The following is a 21,007-nucleotide window of genomic DNA, read 5'->3' as shown; positions in this document are numbered from 1 at the left end:
CTGTGCCCCGCCCAGAGAGAAGGTGGTCCTGTTTTCCAGAAAACAGATGGCCAGCTGAGGGCCAGGAGCCAGGCCCTTTGGTGCACGTGTGCAGGATTTCAGTTCCACTTCATGGGAAGGAGGTTACTGGGCTACCCTTTGCTCCAGGAGACAGGCAGAGATATTTTCCTGTTGATTTATATAAGGTGATGCTCTCTAAATAAGACATGAGGCAGCTGCTTGGGAAAAGGCACTGCCTAACATGCATTCCTATTCCCAGTGTTGGTGTTGGCTCTGCAAGGAGTAAGACACGAGTCCAGTCCAGTTATCACAACAAGCAGGGAAATCGGGGACTGGAAACCATGCCAATAGGAAAGGCAAATCCTTTGATTTCTGTCCACCCTTCCCCTAGCCATCACACGATCTCATAAAAGCAACTGATCCTGGGTCGTGCATTCTTCCTGATAATGTTTCTGGTCCCTTGAAAGATGACATTCTAGGATTTTCAAGCCTTTCAAGAATGTCTTTTTTTGAATCACATTTTGCAGATTTCTGCACTGCTCTGATCCATGGTGTGGATAGCTGTTCGTATTTGAATGTTCTTCCTGCCTGTTTGGGGTCCTCTAAAATAAATATGACTTGCCCCAACTCTTGTCCTGCTTCTTCCTTCCGGGATGTGGCTGGCTGCCATAAAGTCAAGAGTCAAGATCAAAGGGAGGTTCATCCTATGCAAGAGAAAACAGCGATTGTCAGCTGTACTTTCTCCCACTCCGTGAGACTTCGAGATTCAGAGGAGTGGGGGAAGCGAAGGTTTGGGGATGCTCTCCACAGATTAATGGTCTGAGGAAACAAGGCTGGTTGCCAGCAGAGCGAAGGAAACCATCTTCTATTGAGATTTATGACCAGAGCTCAGTGTAGCCTGCTGGAAAATTACTAAAAGACTGGGTGTGAATCTCCCACTTCGAAATCTCCCTGTTCCCTTTCGATAAACCAAAAAAAAAAAAAAAATCAGAAATCCAATCTCACAGGATCGCTTCAGCATACAGTGTAGCAAAGCAAGAAGGAATAAAGCCACTCCACTCAAGTCTTTCCCAAAGCCACTGAAATCTCCAATCTTATGTTTAACTACTCTCTGAACTATAGGAGTTCACACTCTATAAAAGGACTTCATCCCAAGATCAATTCTAATTACAGGTGTCTTCCTTTTAAGAGCTAAGAGAATACACCCATGACAGGCAAATTTTCCTTAAATCGTTTTCTCTGTCCTACATCTAAGGCAGGGCTTCCCAGGTGGCTCAGTGGTAAAGAATCTGTCTGCCAATGCAGGAGATGCAAGAGATGCAGATTCAGTCCCTGGGTTGGGAATATCCCTTGGAGTAAGAAATGGCTACCCACTCCAGTATTCTTGCCTGGAAAATTCCACGGACAGAGGAGCCTGGCGGGCTACAGACCGTGGGGTCACAGAGTTGGATGCGACTGAGCACACACCCATACACACACACATACATCTAAGGCACAACACTTATTTCCCTCCAGGCTTCTTCAGTTTGTACAAATCTTGAGAAAGAGACAGAGAAATGATGAGACAGAGACCAAAAAAGATAAGAATTAATATACCAAAAAATTAACAAAGATAATGCATGTCCACCAAGAATGGATCCACATTTAGGAAGCCACAACACACACCCTTTGAAAGAGGGATTGTTAAAAACACAAGTACACATTTGAAGGTATACCTACTCATACTTCCAGCCCAATCTGGAAGCCCAGTTCGCCAAACAATCTCTCCACTTCTTATTGACTTACTTTGTCAGTTGTGTTCCAAAAGAAATGTTTTGGGGAAATAAAATTATTCATCCTCATTGAAAAATAAGAAGCAGTAACTGCTTCAAATATGTAATTTGTGTCTCAGTTAAAGTAATGATAATTGAGCCTATTCAATTGTTTAATCGACAGCTGCAGAACTTGGAGTAACAGGGATATTAGTAATGGCATTGAAGCTGTTATACACAGTGAAAGGACAGCTTATTTTCAACTAAGTATCTCAGACTCTTTCTCTATTGGACAACCCTATTGAACTGGAACTGAAACTATAGCTTTACCCTAATAGATTGCATAAAATATTGGCAACATTGATCCCCACTTTTCTCTAGAACTTGGTCACATCAATCAAAATTTCATACTTTCAACTAGAGTTAAATATTTTACTCTGTTCCACTGAGAGCTGGTAACTCTTTTTATTTGTATAAGCATGGCTTTTGTCCATGAAAGAGGCTTAATTAACAGAATCAAAATTTTGTTTTCAGACAAGGTTTTTCTTAAGCAACACTTCACTTCTCATTTTCAGAGCTTAGGTCAGTCCTGGTATAGACGAGGACCTAATAAATGTTTCACAGCTGATTGGTAGCCCTTAGGACATGACAAATAATCAATCAACTGACAATGTATTTTGTCAACAGCCACCATTTAATTTATCTTAAAAGAAGGGAGAAAACAACACTTTTTAAATTGAAGTTTTTTCAAAGACTGGATGAATTTAGTTCATGAACAGGGGTGCTTCTTTTTATCTCATCGCTGTTGCTCTATGCTTATTTCGTGTTTCTTTAAAAAATGTTTTGGTTGTGGTAAAACCACACATAACATAAACTTTGCCATGTAATAATCTTAAGTATATAGTTTAGTGACTGTGCATTTAGTGTTATGCAACCACCAGCACTATCCAGTTCCAGAACATTTACATCATCCAAAAAGGAAATCCGGTACTGTTTTGCCCCCAATCCCTTCCCACAGCCCACCCGACTCCCAGCCCTGGCAAACACGAACGTGCTTTTGTTTCTGTGGACTTGCCTATTCTGGACACTTCATATAAAGGAGTTGTCACGGTATGTGCTTTCTGTGTCTAACCTCTTTCACTTAGCAAAATGTGTATATTTCAGTCTTCACAGTAAGAATCAATATCATTTTTGCCCTCACAATCAAGTTCTAGATTTGACTTCCTCTCTGAATTTATGTGTGTATCCTCTGATTCCTGATATTTAATCTAGAACTTAAATTTTTTTTTTCTTTGACAGGGCTTCTTTGAGAGAGCTTCAACTTGTATCAGAGCCGAGAGGATCAGTTTTGCTGAAGGTTTCAGAGCATGACATCATGCTTTCAATGGTGATATTACCCTGGTTTCAAGCTTAGATCTGTTGGAATGTTTTTCAGCTGCAAGTTGCAGAAAACTCAAATAATGATACATTAGGGGTGTTTTAGGGGTATAAGAGGGAGAAGGCAATGGCACCCCACTCTAGTACTGTTGCCCGGAAAACCCCAAAAATGGAGGAGCCTGGTAGGCTGCAGTCCATGGGGTCGCTAAGAGTCGGACACGACTGAGCAACTTCACTTTCACTTTTCACTTTCATGCATTGGAGAAGGAAATGGCAACCCACTCCAGTATTCTTGCCTGGAGAATCCCATGGACAGAGAAGCCTGGTAGGCTGCAGTCCTTGGGGTTGCAGACAGTCAGACACGACTGAAGTGACTTAGTAGTAGTAGTAGTAGGGGTATAAGAATGGGTTCATTATCCCATATAATTTTTCCAAAAACCCAAGGAAAGGTGGTTCTAGGATAATTAGTCCTTCGGTGAATGTGTTCCTGTCCATTTTCCGTCCTCAACTTGTTAGAACTGCCACTTTTCATTTACCCACTCTTCATTTCCCACCAAAAGTGGCAAGACTAGTACAGAAGCTTCCAAAGTCACCTCATCACAGAAGCTTGTCCAGAGGTGGTAAACGATGGTTATTTCTCCCATACTGACTTTTCACAGAGCACAAAACTTTCTCAAAACCTCCAGCCAATTCCTTCTCCAGATATTTGACTCCTTATGTCACATGTCTGAATCTGTGTATTCTTAGAACAGGCAAGGGAAATGGATTTGCAGTATCAATGTTCACTCCTGAGGCTGGGAAGACCCATCAAGCACATTGGCCCCGAATATCTCAGTCTGCTGGGGTTCTGTGAGTGTGGAAGTCCAGGGAAATGAGAGAGTAGTAGGCTACCTACAGTGTCTGCTATAGCATTTCTGTTGGTTTTAAATCACTTTTCCAACCTGAGTGTTTCCCTCAGGTCGGATAGCTTATGACATCATATCCGAATAACTCGATGGACCAGGAATTCATTAAAAGGGGTTGTTATGACTGACCTCCCCAAAACTCACATTTTACTGACACCCCATAGCTGGTTAATGGGCTTCCCAGGTGGTGCTAGTGGTAAAGAACCTGCCTGCAAATGCAGGAAACATAAGAGACACGGGTTCCATCTGTGGGTTGGGAAGATCCCCTGGAGGATGGCATGGCAACCCACTGCAGTATTCTTGCCTGGAGAATCCCATGGACAGAGAAACCTCGTGGGCTATAGTCCATAGGGTTGCAAAGAGTCAGACGTAACTGAATTGACTTAGCATGCATACATACATAGCTGGTTAACATAAAATAATAGACAGGTAGCTATACTTGGCAGAAACAAGTCTAGAATTGCTATGCCATAGAAATAGGGGGTGCAAAAGACACCCTGTCAAGGAGATATTTTGGAAAGGCTTCAGATTTCCATTCCATCACATCGTCACAGAATGTTCCCTGGTTATTTCCTCACAGTTCAGGGGCCACTTGGACAGGTTCTAGTCAACTGAGCAGCAATCAGGTCATTCCTTTTCATCACCCAACTCACCACTTCCATCAGGAACTAGATCAAACCTACCAGTTAGCGTCATGTAGACAGAGCCTTAATTGAACCAATAAATCTAGGAACCCATCAATTACAGCTATGGCTTACAAGGGTGAAGAGCAGAGATCATTCACAATTCAAAGGAAAAAACAAAGCACAACACAGAATGGGAGTCGTCCTCTTCCTCCTCATCCTGTGGGAAGAGGAAAACCTTATGAAACATGAGGAACTCTTGAGCCAAGAGAATAATGAGGCATAAATCCTGCTGATAGTGAGAAGTCCAGCTCAGGAAGTCACACCATTAACCAAAGGATCCTCTGGCCCTAGGAATAGTGATTAATGGTGTCGACGTGACACTGATTAGACACTGCTCTGTGACTCGGAAAGAGTTTGCACTGTTGGCTTCCACTCTTAGGTTGCAGAAATCAGGATCAATGTGGGTGACCAATGTCACTAATTTGCCAGTTTCCTTTGCACAGCAGCTGGGTTAAGGAGAAAGAAGAGACTTATTTATAACCTTTTCCCTCCAGACTGGAGAACCTGAGACTGTTATCTGTGTGGTGGGTGTAGCCGGCTCCCCTCTGAAACTGGAGGATGAGCTGTTCATATTACAATTTATGGAGCGCTTATCAACAGATTTCAGCTGGCAGGTGGCTCCAGGCAATCAACTTCATTTTTATCAGACTCTGTTCTCTTGGGCTGTCATTTGTTGGTCTTGGATATTCACATGGGCAGAGAGCACTGTTGTCTCACATTTGAAATGAAAGTAACAAAAGTCTTACAGACTGCTCTTTGGAAACTGAGCTTCTGTCACCTCTTCAGATGCCTGTCACGTCTCTTTATCACTAAGTTTTAAATCTCACGTATTTCTTAGAACAGAGGAGAATTAAACAGGAAGATCAATAACTTTTCAGGATGCACAGAACATTCCTGGGAAGATTGCTGGGATTTTTTAAAGTTTAACTTAGAGAAGTAGAGAAAGGACAGGTTTCCACCAATTATTCAGCAACCAGCTGAGGCAAAAACAGTAAGCAATTTGGTTGCTAGAAGAATTTTAGCCAGAGAGAAAGCTATCTGTTTCTCCAGTCTTATTGTCAATGAATACATTTTCTGTAATTTGTTACTTTTAAAAAATAAGCATGGGATGGGGAAATAGTGGAAACAGTGTCAGACTTCATTTTTGGGGGCTCCAAAATCACTGCAGATGGTGACTGAAGCCATGAAATTAAAAGACGCTTACTCCTTGGAAGAAAAGTTATGACCAACCTAGATAGCACATTGAAAAGCAGAGACATTACTTTGCCAACAAAGGTCCGTCTAGTCAAGGGTATGGTTTTTCCAGTGGTTATTTATGGATGCGAGAGTTGGACTGTGAAGAAAGCTGAGCACCGAAGAACTGATGCTTTTGAACTGTGGTGTTGGAGAAGACTCTTGAGAGTCCCTTGGACTGCAAGGATATCCAACCAGTCCATTCTGAAGGAGATCAGCCCTGGGATTTCTTTGGAAGGAATGATGCTAAAGCTGAAACTCCAATACTTTGGCCACCTCATGTGAAGAGTTGACTCATTGGAAAAGACTCTGATGCTGGGAGGGATTGGGGGCAGGGGGAAGAGGGGACGACAGAGGATGAGATGGCTGGATGGCATCACTGACTCGATGGACGTGAGTCTGAGTGAACTCAGGGAGTTGGTGATGGACAGGGAGGCCTGGCATGCTATGATTCATGGGGTCACAAAGAGTCAGACACGACTGAGTGACTGAACTGAACTGAACTGAAAAATAAGCATCCCAAAGGACCATTGTGTCCCAATGATTCCTTTGGTAAGACTCTGCGCTCCCGATATAAAGGGCCAGGATTTGATCCCTGGTGGGGAAACTAGACCCTGCATGCTGCAACTAACAGCCTGCATGCTGCAGCTAAGACCTGGCTCAGCCAAATAAATAAACAAAAATTTAAAACTATACAATTGGGAATTATGCTCAGTATTTTATGATAACCTCCAAGGGAAAAGAATCTGAAAAAAATATGTATTTGTATATATAACTAAATCATCCTGCTATGCACCAGAAACTAACACACCATTGTAAATTTTTTAAAAGGTGGAGGGGGGGACATTGAAGGGAAAATATAAAAAATTAAATTTAAAAAACTCTACAATTATTCTACTGTTACTGTCATACTTAAAACTTTTATGGAACTACACCCTCACAACCACTCACACATAAGAAAATTAGGCTCATTACTTTAAAACTATATTTCACTTAGGGAATAAAATAGAATTCTCTAGCTTATATACTCACTTTCCTCACTAGTCTTGTTTCTAAATGCTATTGATCCAAAAGGATACCTTAAAAAGACCAATATTTGGCCCACAAAGAATATTTGATTAATGTAGTCATTAAGGGTTCTTTTTATTTAGAAATGAGAGTTCTAGAGATGTTCTCTTCAGTAGGAGCATAGAGGTAATAATATAATGTTAATTTTTTGATTTATTAGTTTAGAAAAAGTTAATTCATTGCTGTATCATGATGTCTTTTAGTTACAGTGAGGCTGCTGCTGCTGCTGCTGCTAAGTCACTTCAGTCGTGTCCGACTCTGTGTGACCCCATAGATGGCAACCCACCAGGCTCCCCCGTCCCTGGGATTCTCCAGGCAAGAACACTGGAGTGGGTTGCCATTTCCTTCTCCAATGCATGAAACTGAAAAGTGAAAGTGAAGTCGCTCAGTCGTGTCCGACCCTCAGTGACCCCATGGACTGCAGCCTACCAGGCTCCTCCGACCGTGGGATTTTCCAGGCAGGAGTTCTGGAGTGTGGTGCCATTGCCTTCTCCGACAGTGAGACTAGTTGCTATTAAATTCCTTCTCTCAATGCTATCAGTGCTACCAGTTATCCTCCACTATCAGAAACAACCAAAGTCAAATAATTCTATGTGTTGGGACTTCCCTCGTGGTCCAGTGGCAGAGACTCCGCACTCCCAGTGCAGGGGGCTGAGATTCAATCCCTGGCTAGGAAACTAGATCCAGGGTGCTGCAACTGAGCCCCAGGGCAGCCAGATAAACAAGTGAATAAAAGTAAATATTAAATATATATATATATATTTCTACATCTTGACAGTAAGATCCAGAGAAGCCAAATAAATAAAAACTTTAAAAAATATTTCTACATGTTGATAACATGGATGTAGTCACTATACTGTTAGAATATTTTCCTAGCTTCTTGCCTGTGACTTCTTTACATTAACAACAAGACATTTATAAGTGCTACATAAAAATAGGGTCATTATAGCTGAGCCAGAGAAAAAAGCTGTTAGAAACACCACAAAAAAGTCCACTGGTTTTTAAGTATGTGTGTAAACATGCAGTATAGAGTTGGGTTAAGAGTTTGGAGTCTGGTAGTCAGATCAGGATTCAAGTCTTGACTGTCCCACTGCACATCACTCAGCCTCTCTGAGTGTTAGTTTCGTCATCTACATAATGGAGATAATAGCAAGGTGCACTATCCACCTCATGTTGTAAGGACTACGTTAGCCAATGTAAAGCCCTTGAATCCTTCTGGGTATGTGAACACACAGAAATCCTAGTGCTTTTTCTAAAAGTACACACAAAGCTGGAATTCTGAATGAAACATCCTTCTGATGAGTGACTATGTTCTTTACTTGCTTAAACTACAATGAAGTGACTGAAGTGAAAGTCACTCAGTCATATCTGACTGAGACCCCATGGTCTATACAGTCCATGGAATTCTCCAGACCAGAATACTGGAGTGGGTAGCCTTTCCCTTCTCCAGGGGATCTTCCCAACCCAGGGATCGAACCCAGGTCTCCTGCATTGCAGGCAGATTCTTTACCAGCTGAGCCACAAGGGAAGCCCAAGAATACTGGAGTGGGTAGCCTATCCCTTCTCCAGCAGATCTTCCCAGCCCAGGAATTGAACCAGGGTCTCCTGCATTGCAGGCGGATTCTTTACCAACTGAGCTATGAGGGAAGCCAAACTATAGTAAGCTGAGTTTTAAAAAATGGAAATTTGAGAATTTGGAAAGAAATTTTGAAATCTTGCATGAGACTTTATCTTTTCCTCCTAGAAATTGCCTCTTGGCCAACTAAAGTAATTCTCAATACAAAACAGCATTTTCTTTGCATGTGATGCACATAAATCTGAGATTTGTTTGTTTGTCATAAATCAGAGACTCAGTCTAGCTTAGTACATGCACTCAACAAATATCTGAAGATGAATGCACGGGGTCATCTGATTCATCGTGGAAGAATAGAAACATAGCTTTCTATGGGTAAGTGGCTGCCTAAATACTACAGAAATCAACACTGAAATATTGGGTTGGCCCAAAAGTTCATCTGGGTTTTTCTCATAGAAAACCATCTTACAGAAAACCAGAACAAACTTTTGGGCCAATCCAATAGTATGACATTAAAACCTACCATTTGTATTGAAATGGCCATAGGAATACGCAAGGAGTATGTGTTGAAAAAGGAAAGGCGAGAGAGGACAGTCTTCTCTTGAGGCAAATAATCACAGTGTGCATCTGCTGCTAGCCTGATATGTGAATATATGGGTAAGGACAGGTTTGGTTGCTGTTAGAGAAAGATTAAAACAACTAAGGCTTTAAAAGCCTGGTCGGTTTTTTCTCTTTCACATGAAAGTTTGGGAAGGCAATCCAAGGCTGGAATGGAAGCCATATAATCATCAAAGATCCAGTTTATTCTTTCCTGTGCTCTATCATCCTCCAAACAGTTTCCATCTCATGGTTCAAGCCAGTTGCTCTATCACAACTACCTACTCGCCTGCAGAACAGAGGCAAAAACAGGTCATGGCCTTGCCCCTTAAGGACAGGAAGTACAAAGGAGGAAGTGGTTCACCTCCCTTCACTTGTAAACCGATGGCCTGTCTTGGTCACATGGCCACGCCCAGCTACCAGATCCCCAGCTAGGCCAGTAATTCAATAGTATGAAAAAAAGGACTGAATAGACAGTGGGAGAAATCTTGCAGCCTAGTTCAGGTGGGTGGAAAATTAATCATTCTTTAAGGATACCATGAATTGGTTCAAATGCTGCTGCATAAAAATGTAGCAAACAGGACTTTTCTGGAGGTCTAGCGGTTAAGACTCCATGCTCCCAATGCAGCGTGCATGTGTTCAATCCCCAGTCAGGGAACTAAGATCCCACCTGCTGCACAGTGTGGAAAAAAAAAAGGAGCAAACACCATTGTTTCTGGGCCTTCCATAGTTTACTAAGGATGCATTAAACCGGAAGGCATCTCTTATTATAGAGCAGTCTGGTTACAGCATAACCATGTTGCCTCTGCACTTTCAGATGCTCTCCCTGAAGATACTATAAGCAAAGTTTAATTTCCTCTATTAAGCCTCAGGTGTTTCCAGAGGCTCTCATAGGAAAGTAAACTTTGGCTGGGACCTCCCTCTGGAGTCCATCTTTGTAGCAATCACTGAGTCCCCAGTAAAGATTTTCATCACAGAATTATCCAAACCTACAAACCCATCAGCCTTTAAAGTAAGTACTGAGGGATTTCCCTGGAGGTCCACTGGTTGAGAATCCGCCTTCCAATACAGGGGATGTGAGTTTCCTCCCTGGTCATGGAAATAAGTTCCCACATGCCATGGGGTAACTAAGCCCCTGCACTGCAACTAGAGATGCCCCTGCACCACTACACGAAGCCAGTACATTGAAACAAAGACCCAGGGCAGCTAAAATTTTAAAAATAAGTAAATAAATAAATTCAACTTCTTTAAAAAAAATAATAAAAAATAGCATCAATATTGAAAAATGAAACAATTTGAATAATAGGAACAGAATGCTATACCAAAACTCAAGTAGAGATTAGCACTCATTCTAAATTGTATGTTCATTTTTTTGTGTAAAATCCCTTTATTTTTCAATGTTGACACCATTACCCCAATTATTACTGAAATCATGGGCACCCCAGCAAAGCCCTCAGGTGAGTCCCTCACTCCCTTTCAGTCTCTCAGTAGACAGATTTCAGGCTACACCTTGCCCAGGGTTTCGATTTCATTTCTGGCCCGTTCGCAGCTCATCTCCAGAGTTACAGGATTGTTGGCCCTGGATTCAGAAAGAAGGGAGTTGTCTCTGAAAGCTGAGTGTGGAGTCTGCTGCCCTGATATTTGTGAGCAACTAACATTTGCTCTTAGAACAGGCAGTAGGTTGTGAATGGTGTCAATGTGGACAAGAGGCTGAAGCACCTTGTTCTCATCTTCCTGGTTGGCGAGGGGAGCTCAGTTAGTTTCAGTAATCTTTCTCTGTGCGAATCCCTTTAAAAAGGGAATTCAAATCTACATAGCAGAGGTAAGACACTAATGGCCTGAAGCAGTGTGGGGACGGGGTGGTGGTGCTGATGGTGGTGGAGGAGGGAGACTTAACAGAAGATAGAGCCTTGAGAATGGGGGGATGCGACTCACTACCCAAGAACGATTGCCTTTCTAATCGTTATTTAGATAAGGTTAATTTCAGATATAGAAACACATTTCCAGGGAAGATTAACCCTAAATTGACCTCCATTTTTCACACCTTGAGTCTACACTTTGATCACCCAAGGAAATCCAGATCTCCCATGGACTTCAATGGAGGAAATTCTTGGATTCACGTTGAAATAATTACAGCAGTGGTAATAATAACATACCTGAGCTCAACACCCCAGGGGTGCTGATGAGAGGGAGGGAGGCGTGACTCTAGCCCAGATTGTCACACTCACACGGGGGACAGGAAAACACTGTAAGTTGTCTTTTTAGCCCAATTTAAAGCCATTTATCCTATTATGTAGTCCACAAGGGGAAGTCTGAGAATAAATATCTTTCTACCACTCCCGCAAGCTTCCCCGCCCCATGCATTTTCACTGTGTGTGTGTGTGTGTGTGGACATGCACATATATACAAGCAAACATGCATGCTATGTGTTGGGGGGAGGGGGCAGTGCATGGCTAATCCCTGCCTGTCAGAAGAAAAGCCTCTTTCTCCTTAGATTTCCAGACTATTCTTACCCACCCAGACCCTTCTGTCCTTTCCGCTCTCCCCTCCTGCCCTCCGCATTCCACTTCTTCTGCTTTAGTGAGGGGTCCTTTAGCTCCAGGGACTCCCTGCTACTGGGGCAGTGTCAATCCTGTGCAATAGACGAGGGAGGGGGGATGGAGGTGAGGGAGGGAGACCTCCCAGGGGGCTGCCCTCAGGAAACAGCATCTGCACAATATGAGTTAACAACCCTGTGAACAGCCGCCGCATGCTGTTACTTTGAAAGAATACCTGTAGCACTCTTATTATTTTTTGTTGAAGTATAGCCGATTTACAATGCTGCATTAGTTTCAGATGTACAGCAAAGTGATTCAGATACATATATATATATTTTTTTCTTTTCAGATTCTTTTTCATTTTAGTTTATTATAAGATATTGAATATAGTACCCCTTGCTATACAGTAAGTCCTTGTTGATTATCTATTTTATATGTAGTTGTGCGTATATTAATCCCAAGCTCCTAATTTATCCCTCCCTAATCGTTTCCCCTTTGGTAATCATAAGCATTTTTCCTATGTCTGTGAATCTATTTCTGTTTTATAGATAAGTTCATTTGTATCATTTTTTAGATTCCACGTATAAGTAATATTATATATTTGTCTTTCTCTGACTTGCTTCACTCAGTATGACAATCTCTGTGTCCATCCGTGTTGCTGCAAATGGCATTATTTCCTTCTTTTTAATGGTTGAGTAGTATTCCATTGTATATACGTCCCACATCTTCCTTTTTTAAAATTGTATTTATTTTTGGCTGTGCTGGGTCTTTGCTGCCATGTGTGGGCTTTCTCTAGTTGTGGAGAGTGGGGGCCACTCTCTAGTTGCAGAGCATGGGTTCTGGGTGCTCAGGTTTCAGTAGCTGTGGCACATGGGCTCAGTAGTTATGGTCCAGGGGCTTAGTTGCTCCATGGCATGTTTGACCTTCCCAGAGCAGGAATAGAACCCATGTCCCCTGCATTGGCAGGCAGATTCTCAACCACCACATCACCACAGAAGCCTTATACCATATCTTCATTATCCATTCATTGGTTGATGGACATCCAGGTTGCTTCCATCTCTTGGCTATTGTAAACAGTGCCACTATGAACATTGGGGTTCAGGTATCTTTTCAAATCAGAGTTTCTCTGGATATATGCCAGGAGTGGGATTGCAGAGTCATATGGTAACTCTATTTTCAGTTTTGTAAAGAAGCTCCATAGTTTTCCATAGTGGCTGTATCAATTATATTCCCACTAACAGTATAGGAGGGTTCCCTTTTCTCCACACCCTCTCCAGCATTTATTATTTTAGACCTTTTGGTGATGGCCTTCTGATTGGTGTGAGGTGGTACCTCATTTGTAGTTTTGATTTGCACTTTTCTAATAATTAGCAATCTTGAGCATCTTTTCATGTGTAGGATTCCTATTATTATTTCTACTGTCACTGTTACTGTCCACTGTTGTTATGATTTACTTCTGTCTTCTGTTCCAGTCCCTTTGCTTTATTATCTCCTTTAATTCTCAAAATCCAGATAAGTAGGTCCTGGTATTGCTGCTGTGGTTTCTATAATGATACTGCTGTTTGGAGGACTGAACTCACTTGTATCAGGTTGCACAGCTGATGAGGGGCAGCGTTGGACTTTGACACATCGGCGTGAGTCTCAAAAGTGAGGCTTTCCAATTCCCTGGAGGAAAAGAAGCTAATCAGGGCTGGACTGTGCAGATAAGACGTGTGTAATTGTTTTGTCGTGGTCAGCTTTGAGGAAAGCCAATCTCCCTCGCTTAACACTCTTCTTTGTCACCTACTGTGCTCCGATGACTCCACACTCTTTCATCTCACTTACAAAGGCATTGTGATTGGCCCCCTGCTTGCTTCCCCAGCCTCATCTCTCAATGCTCTCAGTCTTCTGTGATCTGACTTTGGGCAAAATCTTCCCAGAAACCCACTCACTGGAGAAACTCACTGAAATGTGTGTTCAGTGTAATCTTCAGCCTTCCCATCAAACAAACTGTAAACCCCTGAAAGCAAAGAACATGCCTTCAATCTATAAACTCATCAATCCCTACTCTGACACCGAAGGTCCAGCTGGATGGGGAACATTTGAGGAGGTTCTCAGACCTCTCTGAGTCACAATTTAATACTGTCAGTGATGAGGAAAGTGACAATTGCTAAGTCAGCCCCTAAGAGGGCCCCTAACCCAGACTTGGAAGACCCGAGAGGGCTGCCCTGAAGAAAGAATGGTAAGCAGAGACTTTCAGGATGAATTAGGTTGGTCAGGTAAAGGACAGCAGAGGCTAGGGAGTAGGGAGCCATGCTTCAGGCTGAGGAGCAGCACACAGCAGACGTGAAGGCCAGAGGCTTCCCTGGGGTCCTGTGGCTAAGACTCCACATTTCCACTGCAAGGGACGTTGAGTTTAATCCCAGACCGGGGAACTAAGATCCTACATGCTGTGAGGCACGGCCAGAAAAAAAAAAAAGAAAAAAGTGGAGACCAGAAACAGCTTGACTGGCTGCAAAAACTGGAAGATGTTCCATGGGGAGGCCTGCGGGGAGTGGATCAACGAAGCTGGAAAGGCAAGTAGGGGCTGAGCATGAATGTTCTCAAGCCGGAGCTTGCACTTTGTCCAGGAAGCAACAGGCCAGTTTTAATATTAAAGTGTCTTTGACGTGGGACTTCCCTGGTGGTCCAGTGGCTAAGACTCCACACTCCCAGTGCAGGGACCTGGGTGCAACCCTTGGGCAGGGAACTAGATCCCACATGCCACAACTAAGAGTTTGCATGCCATTTATAAACCCTGTGTGCAGCAATGAAGAGCCAGAATCCTGTGTGCTGCAACTAAGATTCAGCATAACTCAATAAACAAATTAAAAAAAATTTTTTTAATAAGCAAATAAAATTAAATGTCTCAGGCAGAGGAGTGGCATAATCAGAAGGGCATTTTTTTAAATGATCACCATGTTCTCTATTTCTGTTGCATATTCCTTCAAGCTACAGAGTAGAATTCTCTGCAAAGGGACTTAAAAGACATAGTGCTTAAGGTGTTGCTGTCCATGGGGTTGCAAAGAGTCGGACACAACTGAGCAACTGAACAACAACAGCGAAGATGTCCCTAGGTTTCTGAAGGAAGATTCAATGTGTAATTTCCCCCCTCTCAGGTCTATGTAGAAAGAGGCCAGAAAGTTGTATTCATTGCTATGGAAGCAATCCTCTCCAGGAGTCAGCAAAAGCTCCCAGAAGCCACAGCATCTTCCCTGTGCCTTTCACTGGGCTGTTTGGGAGGTGAAAACATTCAGCCTTTTCATGTTTGGATTCAGTAAGGAAAGCTGCAGGGGCCACGTACATCCTGAAGACACTGGCTTCAACAGGGTAAAACAATGACTTATTGTCAGCCATGTTTAATCAGCCTCTTGAATGGGGGTGCAGGAAAAGCGGGGAGAGCTTTGGGTCCCCTGAGGAGGGTGATGTGTTAATAACGGCCACAGGCCAACAACAGAGGAACACATAGAGAAGATGTGGCACATATATACAGCGGAATACTACTCAGCCATTAAAAGTGCTCGCTTTGGCAGCACATATACTAAAATTGGAACATTATAGAGAAGACTAGCGGAGAAGGCAATGGCAACCCACTCCAGTACTCTTGCCTGGAAAATCCCATGGGCAGAGGAGCCTGGTAGGCTGCAGCCCATGGGGTGGCGAAGAGTCGGACACAACTGAGTAACTTCACTTTCACTTTTCACTTTCATGCATTGGAGAAGGAAATGGCAACCCACTCCAGTGTTCTTGTCTGGAGAATCCCAGGGACGGAGGAGCCTGGCAGGCTGCTGTCTATGGGGTCACACAGAGTCGGACACAACTGAAGCGACTTAGCAGCAGCAGCAGCGAAGACTAGCATGGCCCTTGAGCAAGGATGACATGCAAATTCATGAATCATTCCATATTTGGGGGGCTTCCCTGGTGGCTCAGATGGTGAAGAACCCATCTGCAATCCAGGAGATCTGGGTTCAATCCCTGGGTCGAGAAGATCCCCTAATGAGGGGAAGGACTACCTACTCCAGTATTCTTGCCTGGAAAATTCCATGGATAGAGGAGCCTGGTGGGCTACATCCCATGGGGCCGCATAAAAAGGAAGGAAATTGGGTCATCAGTAGAGACTTGGATGGAACAAGAGACTGTCATACAGAGTGAAGTAAGAAAGAGAAAAACAAATATCATAAATTATCGCTTATATGTGGAACATAGAAAAATGGTACAGGTGAACTTATTCCCAGAGCAGGAATAGAGATACAGATGTAGAGAACAGACATGTGTATATGGAGAGGGAGGGGGACTGGGGGAAAGAGAGGTGGGATGAATCGTGAGATTAGGTTTGACATATATACACTACCCTGTATAAAACAGATAACTAGTGGGAAGCAGCTGTATAGCACAGGGAGCTCAGCTAAATGCTCTGTGATGACCTAGAGAGGTGGAATGGGGGGAGGGAGGCTTAAGAGGGAGTGGATATATATGTACATAGAGCCAACCCACTTCGTTGTACAGCACAAACTAACACAACATTGTAAAGCAATTATACTCCAATTAAAAAAAAAAGCCACATATGTATAGAATTTATTATGTGACAGGCACTATTCTAAGGATGCTACATACATATTAGCTCAGTTAATCTAAGCCATAACCCTATGACAGAAGGACCATTCAAACCCCATTGTCCAGATAAATAAACGGATGCACAGAGATGTCAAATACCTTGCCCAGGTCAGCCAGTTGATGAGTGACAGTGCTGGAATTCATGTCCTATCCCTCCAGAGCCAACCAGACCTTTTCCTCCACCCCCTGTCACCCAGCTTGAAATGTGGGTCACGGCTTCACAGGAACTGGGGGTATTGCCACCCCTTTACCCCCTCAGGTCCAGTAGCCCAGCCACAATTCTGACATTAGTCCCCTCCATCCTCATGGCTACAGAAGATCTCTAATTCCCTGGTCTCTTTGTGATTCCAGAAGTGGGGCTGTGGTCCCACTTCTGGGGACAACCTCCCTCCTGATCTGGAGGGAAAGAAAAGAACTCTCTAGTTTTAGTAATAAATCACACACATGACTTGTTCACTCCTCATTCGAAGTGCTCTGTTGAAATACCAGCTCCTCCCAGAAGCCTTCCCTGATTCCTTATCAATTAAGCACAAACACATTACTCTTTAGTCCCTGGTTTATTTTACTTCCCAGCACCTATTACCAGTTGAACTTACATGGTCTATTTATTTGTGTAATGAGATACCTGGTTATTATCTATCTCTGCTGCTGCTAAGTCACTTCAGTCGTTTCCAACTCTGTGTGACCCCATAGACAGAAGCCCATCAGGCTCCCCCATCCGTGGGATTCTCCAGGCAAGAACACTGGAGTGGGTTGTCATTTCCTTCTCCAATGCATGAAAGTGAAAAGTGAAAGTTAAGTCGCTCAGTCATGTCCGAAGCTTAGCGACCCCATGGACTGCAGCCTACCAGGCTCCTCGGTCCATGGGATTTTCCAGGCAAGGGTACTGGAGTGGGGTGCCATTGCCTTCTCCTATCTATCTCTAGTACTGGAATATTATATTTACAATATTAATTTCTACTCTACAGAAAAATGACTCATACATATACATATATATACATTCTTATACATATATATACACATTCTTTTTCCTATTCTTTTCCTTTATGGCTTATCACAGAATATTGAATATACTTCCCTGTGCTACGCAGCAGGACCTTGTTGTTCATCCACCCCGTACATAATAGCTTATATCTGCTAGCCTCAACCTCCCACTCCATCCCTCTCCCAGCTCCCTTCGCCTTGGCAACCACAGGTCTGTTCTCTCTGTCTGTGAGTCTGTTTCTGTTTCATAGGTAAGTTCATTTGTGTCATATTTTAGGTTCCACGTACAAGTGACAATGTATGGTATTTGTCTCTCTTTCTGGCTTACTTTGCTTAGTATGACAACCTCTAGGTTCATCGTTGTTGCTGCAAATGGCACTATTTCATTCTTTTATTCCATTGTATATATATGCCACATCTTCTTTACTCAATTTATTCATAAATTCCATGATAGGAGAGACTTGGTCTTTCACTAATGGAGTTTTGGCTCCTAAACCACTGTCTGGCAACAAAAGGGGGCCCCTGAGATATTTATTTTTTAATTCAGTCATTGCTAGGGGAATAAAGTTATTACTGACTGACTTCCCAGCCTCACCTCTGCTAGGACTGCTTTTCTCCATGGAAGCATGAGTCCTCTCCCTTCTTACCTCTTTTTCTCCTTTCACTTCTACAAGGTCTAAAGCCACAAGTTTTGTTTTCGTGTTTTTTGGAGTTCCTGCTATGTGACGTTCCTCCTCACCCTGTGAGTCTGTGCTGGGTTTCCCTGGCTGCCTTCTTTCTCTGTAAGGAGAAAGGCACATGTCTACCTTCTGGGGTGGGAACGGTCACTGAGAGAGTCTGCACATTGCGGGGCACCTGAGTCCCAGCCCGTGGCAGGTTTCCCTTCCCCCCTTCCCCACAGAAGGGAGTTCTGTCATCCCAGCACCACCTCGTGTGGTGGCGAACTTTGTCTTTTGAAGTTCTGTCCAGTTTATGGCAGGGAGTTTGTCTAACGGGTAGTGGAAAGATTGGGAGATTGCAAATGACTGTGAACCCTGAGGGAAAGGAAATCTTCTGACCTCGCTGAGAATTAAAACAGCCCCATGTAGGATGTGCCCGGAGACTCCATGTCCCGTGGTGAATGAAAGGCAGCTTCCCTGAGCAGGAGAGAATACTCCGTTCCCCCATCACCCCACGGCCAACTTCAGATACAACTCAGGGTCAACTGTCTTCTCCATTCCTTCACCCCAAACAAAATCATGGAGGCAAAACAGGGTAAGAAAGATCGGCCAACTGGAACCTGGCAGCAAAGCAAATCCAGTGAAAAATCCTCAAATGAAGGAGTATGCATTTCAAATTGTCTTTGTTTTTCTAATTCTGGACTCCCCTCCAACAAACTTTGTTCACTTAAAAAAACAGCCAGGCATTATCTTTGTGTAAATATTGGAATAAAGGAGATATTCCCTAGAAGAAGGGAATCTAGTAGAGGAATCTAACTTGAAAACATTCATTTAAGAATAATCAGTGGGGGGCTTTCCTCCTGGCTTAGTGGTAAGGAAACCCTCTGCCATGCAGGAGACACTGGTTCTATTCCTGGTCTGGGAAGATCCCACAAACCCCAGAGCAACTAAGACCATACACCACAACCACTGGGCCTGCGCGCTAAAGCTCTGGAGCCACAGCTACTAAAGCCCACACCCCTTAGAGCCCATGCTCTGCAACAAGACAAACCACTGTAAATCCAAGGCTGAGTTCCTCACATGGAGAGTAGTCCCTCCTTGCCCCCACCACCTCTCCTCAACTAGAGAAAAGCCCTCACAGCAACAAAGACACAGCATAACAAAAAATAAATAAATTAAAAAAAAATTTAAAGGGAATCTGTTAAAAAAAAAAAAGCCAATGGTGACTTCCCTGGTGGTCCTGTAGTTAAGACAATGCAGGGGCTGCAGATTCTATCCCTGGTTGGGGAGCTAAGATTTCCACATGCCTTGCAGCCAAAGAACCAAAAATGTCAAACAGAAGCAATATTGTAAAAAAATCACTTAAGGCTTTAAAAAACAAAGCTTGTCAACATGTGAACTTCAGAAATCACAGTAAATACTTAATACGTAATCTGAACAATTATCTATAACACATGCTTTTACCAGGTTAGGTGAATCACTGAACACTGTATGTCATTAGAAGGCTACTGGGGGTTCCCTGGTAGCTCATCTGGTAAAGAATCTGCCTGCAATGCAGGAGACCCCAGTTTGATTCCTGGGTCAGGCAGATCCCCTGAAGAGGGATAGGCTACCCACTCCAGTCACTCCCTGGTGACTCAGTCTGGTAAAGAATCCACTTGCAACGCAGGAGACCTGGATTCAATCCTTGAGTTGGGAAGCTACTCTGGAGGAGAGCATGGCAACCCACTCCAGTATTCTTGCCTGGAGAATCCCCATGGACAGAGGAGCCTGGTGGACTGCAGTCCATGGGGTTGCAAAGAGTTGGAAACGACTAAGTGACTAAGCACAGCACAGAAGGCTATGGAAATTCAATTTTTATTTCTACCTGAAATGTTTTAGCGTAGAATGAATTAATTTATTTGCTCAGATAATCACTTCAAATCCTTATTGTATACTTGAAGAAAATAGTTTACTCAGTTATCTATATACCTTTTTAAAATTTTGTATTGTAGTTGATTTACAATGTTTCAGGTATAGTGAAAAGTAATTCAGTTATACATACATATTTTTTTCTTTTTCAGATTATTTTACATTATACATTATTACAAGACTCAGTTAACTTTACTCTTTTTTGGCTGTGCATCCTATGTGGCATGCAGGATCTTAGTTCCTTGAACAGGTATCAAACCTGTGCCCCCTGCATTCAGAGCACAGAGTCCTACCACTGGACCACCAAGGAAGCTCCCAGTTATCTATATTTTAAAAGATATTCTAAGGTCATTTAAGACATTTGGATGTGTTGTCTTACAAATTTCCTTTCCTTCATCCACAAAATTCCTTTTTTCTCCATAATAAACTTTTCATCACCAGCAACAATTTTTACCGAGTGCCTCTCTGCACATAGCAACACACCAAACACTTTATCTTGAATGACAACTATATAGGTCAACAGGCTGTGGAACCTTCAAATTGTCATAAAAATCCCTTTCTCCAATGGGTTCTCTTGTTTTGTGTCTCAAGATATTTTTTCTTGATTCTTTTTATCACCTGCCTTTGAAACACCAGATTTTCCCCAAAGCTTTAGCATGCTTCCAGTCTGTAATCTTTTTCTTCATTTCCACAGCTTTTTAAACGATGCAATAGGGACCACATTAAGAAATATTTAAATTGTCAACACCCTTTAAAATTTTATATCTTCAAAATGGAGTCAGTATTAAGTACTCATCAAATCCAAAATACAGAAGTCTCATTTGCATCTTTGAAATATCAACATTCCTTGAAAATATTTTTGTCTCAAGATCTCCTACCACTGGGACTTATTTAGATATAGCAATAGTTTTCACCTATTCTTCTAAATTGTTCTAAGTCTAGGCATAGATTTTATGTCTAGACAAAACAGAATAATCCTCTATTCAACTCCAGATTTTTTTTCCCTGCTGTACATCATTTGCCAGCAAGATGTGAGAAGGGAAAGGTTACAAACTCAAGTTATTCTGAGGGTTTCAATCCAACTTTCATTTGCA

The 21,007-nt window shown here is 42.8% G+C and overlaps 1 non-coding gene and 1 pseudogene across 1 annotated transcript; one reads left to right on the top strand and one right to left on the bottom strand.

Moving 5' to 3' along the window:
- Positions 1 to 15,262: 15,262 nt before the first annotated feature.
- LOC133259976 (U6 spliceosomal RNA) lies at positions 15,263 to 15,654 on the top strand (annotated as a pseudogene).
- Positions 15,655 to 20,151: 4,497 nt separating this feature from the next.
- On the bottom strand, positions 20,152 to 20,223 carry TRNAQ-CUG (transfer RNA glutamine (anticodon CUG)). Its single transcript has one exon. It is a non-coding gene; the product is annotated as a tRNA-Gln (tRNA).
- Positions 20,224 to 21,007: the final 784 nt, after the last annotated feature.

This window comes from Bos javanicus, chromosome 13 (assembly GCF_032452875.1).
Source record: "Bos javanicus breed banteng chromosome 13, ARS-OSU_banteng_1.0, whole genome shotgun sequence".
NCBI classification, from domain to species: domain Eukaryota; kingdom Metazoa; phylum Chordata; class Mammalia; order Artiodactyla; family Bovidae; genus Bos; species Bos javanicus.
The sequence above is the reverse complement of the archived record's forward strand: the minus strand, read 5'-3'. Positions and strand labels throughout refer to the sequence as shown.